Here is a 5509-nt window from a genome sequence, read left to right as displayed (position 1 = left end):
TTCCAGGTCCCTGGTGTCCCTAGACTGCCTCCACAGTCCATCCCGGGAAGGGAGTTATTGGCTCTGTGAAAATCATGTCCAAGGGGTTATTCGAGGCTGCACCACCAAGCTGGATTGTTCATTTCTATGTGCGAAAGACACACAAAAAAAAAACCCACACACAAACCACCAGCTAGTATTTTAAAAGAGAGCAAAGACAATTCAACTGGGGTGGATTTTCAACAAATTTTACTGGAATAATTAGACAGCATAAAAATAAACAAATAAATTAAAACACAGAATTTATGAGAAAATTGACTCTTAAAATGTAAGAGTATGAAACTCCTAAAATAAAACAGGAAAAGTATACTGAACTTTAGCTGGACTGTAAGTTCTTAGAACACCAGAAGTATAATTGAAAGTTAAAATTTCTGCTTCATAAACGGCATTGAAGAAGGAAGGAAGGAAGGAGGAAGGAAGGAAGGAAGGAAGGAAGGAAGGAAGGAAGGAGAAAAGGAAGTAGAGAAATATAAAATAAACAAGATTCATATCCCCACAACTATTATAATGCCTCAAATTCAAAATTCTGACAGCCAAATGCTGGCAAGGACCAAGAAGAACAATATGCTCAGATTGGTAGGACGGCAAGAACAGAAATGCCAGAGAGCTTGAACCCCACCTGGCAGTTTCTCAAAATGATCACTGTCATTTTTCCTATGATTGGCATGATTCATTCAATTGATTTTGGAGCTTTGTTTGCTAGGCTTGGTTGAACAGGCTTGAAATCCCAGAAGAACAGAGCATCTCTGTACTCCAGAGGTTGGAGTAACGTTCCTGGAATACAGAACACACCCATAAATGCAATTTAAAACTTCCAAGAGTGCTTGCTTCAGCAGCACATATATTAAAATTGGAATGATACAAAGATCAGCATGGCCCCTGGGTAAGGATGATACTGCAAATTTGTGAAGCCTTCCATATTTTTGACTTAATGAAAAACGAATTATAAATCACTCTCCCTCTTGAACATTGATCAAAACTGCTTGATAAGGTACCCACAAACTAAGTCCAAGAACACATCAAAGAGATCATCCACCATGATCAAGTGAGCTTCACCCCAGAGATGCAGGGATGGTTCATCATATAAAAATCTGTCAATATAATCCACCATATAAACTGAAAAATAAAAACCACATGATCATCTCATTAGATGCTGAAAACGCCTTTCACAATATTCAACACCCCTTAATGATAAAAGTCTTAGAGAGATCAGGTATACAGGAGACATGCCTAAATGTAATTGAAAACAATATAAAGCAAGCCAATAGTCAACAACAAATTAAATGGATGGAAATTCAAAACAATTCTACTAAAATCAGGAACAAGACAAGGCTGCCCACTTTCCATAGCTATTCGATACAGTACTTGAAGTTCTAACTAGAGCAATAAGACAACAATATAATATAAAGAAGACACAAATTGGGAAGGAGGAAGTCAAAGTTTCATTATTCACAGATGATATGATAATACATATAAGTGACCCCAAAAATTCTACCAGGGAACTCATATAGCTGATGAATACCTTTAGTGAAGTGGCTAGATACAAGATTAACTAAAAAAAAAAAGAAGAAGAAGAAAGAAAACAGTAACCCCCTATACACAAATGATAAATGGACTGAGAAACAAATCAGGGAACCAACATCCTTTACATAGCCACAAATAATATAAAATACCTTGGTGTAATTCTAACTAAGCAAAGACCTGCATAACAAAAACTTCAAATCTTTGAAAAAAAGAAATTGGAGAAAGATATCAGAAAATGGAAAGGTTTCCCATGCTCATGGATTGGTAGGATTAACATAGTGAAAATGGTCATCTTTCCAAACCAATCTACAGATTCAATGAAATCTCTTTAGGATCCCAACACAACTCTTTACAGTCCTTGAGAGAACAATATTCAACTTCATATGGCTAAACAAATAACCCAGGATAGCTAAAACACCCTGTACAATAAAGAAGCTTCTGGGGACATCACCATCCTTCATTTCAAGCTCTATTACAGGGCTATAGTAATAATAAAAATTTAAAAAAAAAACTCGTGGTATTGGCAGGAAAACAGACAGATGGATCAATGGAATCAAAGACCCAAACATAATCCACACACTATGGATACCTGATTTTTTACAAAAAAAGCCAAAATTATGCAATGGAAAAAGAAAGCATCTTCAACAAATGTTACTGGTATAACTGGATGTCAGCTTATAGAAGAATGCAAACAAATCCTTATCTTTCACCTGGCACAAAACTCAAGTCCAAGTGGGTAAAAAACTTCAGCATAAGTCCAGTTACACTGAACCAAATAGAAGAGAAAGTGAGAAATGGCCTTGTACACGTTGCCACAGGAGACAATGTTCTGAACAGAACAACAATAGTATAGACGCTAAGATCAACAATTAATAAACAGGACCTCACGAAACTGAAAAGCTTCTGTAAGGCAAAGGACAGTGCCAATAGGTCAAATGGCAGATTTTGAGAAAATATCTTCACCATATTTTGGAGAGGACTGATCTCCAAAATATATAAAGAACTCAAGAAACTAGATATCAAAATATTAAATAATCCAATTAAAGAATGGGGTACAGATTGTCAATATCCATGGGAGACCTGCCTGATTCTGAATAGAAATGGAGGAGGAATAGACAGGGGGAGGCAGAAGGAAGGTGGGGAAAAGAGACTGAGAGGAGATGGGGGAGGGGAAGCTGCAGTCTGGATGTGTGTGTGTGTGTGTGTGTGTGTGAGAGAGAGAGAGAGAGAGAGAGACAGACAGACAGACAGACAGACAGACAGAGACAGAGACAGAAAGACACACACAGAGAGAACAAAATTACAAGAAAAAGTAGACAATTTTGAGGGGAAACTACAACAGCATGGATTTTAAATATAGGCATACAATAAGTGAGCACACTAATATGAAACACCAAAGAGCTGAGAGGAAAAGACTGTGCAGAGCGCCTGAATGGAACTGCAAGCCATGCGTGTGTTCTCTCACCATCAGCAACATGACGGCACTGTCAGTTCCTAGACAGACAGTCCTGTGAAGGTGACCTTGGAGAGGCCACACACACCTCAGCCAAGTGGCCAAGCACAGTCACTAGTCTTGAATCGGGTCGATCAGCCAGACCTTGAGAGAATGTGTGAGAAGAACGCTGCCTTCCATTGAGGACTTCTCCCTAAACCCAACATCAAGCACTGTGAGAAAATGCCAGGTGAACTGAGTCTGGGTATCACCTGAGAAAAATCTGGTGTTCTTCTTAAGCTGCCAAGGTTGTGGATCTGCCAATCTAGAGTCACAGTAGAAGCTGCCCACTCACGGTCTAACTTGACTGATGACCATAGAACTGTCAGGAAAACCAAATGACACAGAACACTCCTTTTCTATCCTTGTGGCATCTCTGGAGCCCTTTTGCCATCCTTCAATAGCCATGAACAGGTAAATCCACAGGGTGAGGCAGTCTCTAACTCACAGTTACTGAATCTGCCATCCTGAGCTTCCATCCTAACCTTAACTCCATCAGCTGCGCACACACTGTGGCCAGGAGAGCTGGTTGAACAACACTAAGGATAGCCTTAATCACTCAGACAAGCCTGGGAGTCGAAGAGGGGACGGGAGTTGGGAATGTGTTTATAAAGGGAAGGGAAAACATGCAGGAGTCAGTAGGTGATCATCTCCGGGTGGCTCATTCTCATCCGTTGTTTGTATTGTTGAGTCTGCACAGATTCATTCCCATAACGTGTGTTGTGTAAATTCTCCTGGAGAGGTGTGAACAAATGTGACAGACCAGAGAAACCATTTCAAGCACGTCTCCCTCAGTGAACCAGCGTGTCTACTGGGATTACTTATAGGAATATGGGTGAAGAATTGCTTAAGGGAGCAGAAATGACTCAAAGGTAGCTGCTTTACCAAAAAGCCCATCCTGGCTTTCAGAGGACCAATGTTATATCTCTTGAGCCTCCTGTGGATTGCAGGCAGTTAGGATGGTGGCAGAGCATCCTCTGCCAGAAATTGTCACCACTTGTGTGACCTTGCAGGGGACCTTATTTATCACATTTTAGTAGCTTAGTCCTGTGAGTTTTGTTCACTTCTTAGATGGAATGGTTTCATTGGGGACAAGAGACCTAAGCAACAGCACACATTGGCGAATATCTGAAGGAAGAGGGTCTGTCCCCAGTTACCTTGTTAGTTCTTCTCATCTCAGACACCCTGTCACTACATCTGTGGTCCCCTGAGACAGACTGAGAGAGCACTGCCAGCGATGAGGTGTTGTGGAAACCAATGACCACAATAGCCCAGATTCTCCAGGAAAGAACCAGAGAGAAGAAACAAGGTGAAACAGAGGAAGAGGTCAATTCCAACAAACATGGGTGCTTAGGAGAACTAGGAGCTTGGAAGAGTCATAGCATAGGGCAGATGTCATTCAGGAGCTTCAGAGAGCCACGCTAATGGGCAGGGGCCAAAGTAGCACCTGAAGAAGCTACGTTTCAGTCTCTAAGAGAAATCATCTGCTCCAAAAACCTTCACCTTGGCACATAAGAATTCAGTTGATTGGATGAGGCCCCCTGGCTGATCTAGGGCCACCCTGTTCCCCTCAGTCAACTATTTCAGTCAGGTGGTTAAAGTGCTCCGACAGTGACCTCTGGGTTCCCATTGTATTGAACAGCTGGGAACAGAGCCTTTAAAACGTTCCTATAGATTGTCATGGGGAGCTCAACCACGGTGGCATTACAGAGGGAATGTGACAAGTGGCCCATGGATATTCAAAAGAAGACGAGCTGTGAAACTTCAGAGCAGAAGAGAAGCCCAAGGGGAAGTTACCTTTCTGGAGGGCAGCTTGCTCTTCTTTATATACAAAGGATCTCCTGGATCCCCACCCTGAAAAAGATGGACCAGACCCATCTCTTGTCATCCAGCAATGACATCCACCAGACAGGGCAGAACCAGTACCTTAGGGTCAGGGCTGCTATGCCAAGATGGCCCATGTCTCTATATTCCCAGTTCTGTTTCAGCTCAGGAGTCCAGGACTTGGAAGGACTCCAAGGAAAGTAATCATTTTCACTGGAAAAGAAATCAATCTCGAGCGTCAGGACCTGTGAGGATTTGTTGGGGATATTTTAACCTAAATTGGCTCATCTCACACTCTGTCTATACGAGCACAATGGATGGACTATGTGGAGAGTCGACCCTGCCATTTCAGCTCCTCACCCGCAGACCTGGGTGGTCACAGCGATCCATATGGCCCAGCAATCAGAATTGATTAGGAAGTTGCCTGGGATGGAAGGGCTGGCCAGGCATGGATCGGCTGCCAGGGCACGGAAACACTTGTGGCTTCTGTTGTCAGGGCTGCAGGCATGCTTTCTGTACTCCTAGGCAAGGAGGAGAAACCAAATAGCCTTTCACAGGACCATCCAAACAGCCACAGGGCTTTAGCAGGAAGCCCCTGCCCTAACCTGAGGAAGGGCCTGTGTAGACAGG

The 5509-nt window shown here is 42.5% G+C and overlaps 1 non-coding gene across 1 annotated transcript; it reads left to right on the top strand.

Annotated features, from left to right (window-relative positions):
• Nucleotides 1-859: 859 nt before the first annotated feature.
• LOC113457117 lies at nt 860-964 on the top strand. Its single transcript, XR_003377753.1, has one exon. It is a non-coding gene; the product is annotated as a U6 spliceosomal RNA (small nuclear RNA).
• Nucleotides 965-5509: the final 4545 nt, after the last annotated feature.

Source organism: Microtus ochrogaster, chromosome 18 (genome assembly GCF_000317375.1).
Source record: "Microtus ochrogaster isolate Prairie Vole_2 chromosome 18, MicOch1.0, whole genome shotgun sequence".
In the NCBI taxonomy this organism is placed as follows: Eukaryota; Metazoa; Chordata; class Mammalia; order Rodentia; family Cricetidae; genus Microtus; species Microtus ochrogaster.
This window is presented reverse-complemented; position numbering and strand designations above follow the sequence as displayed.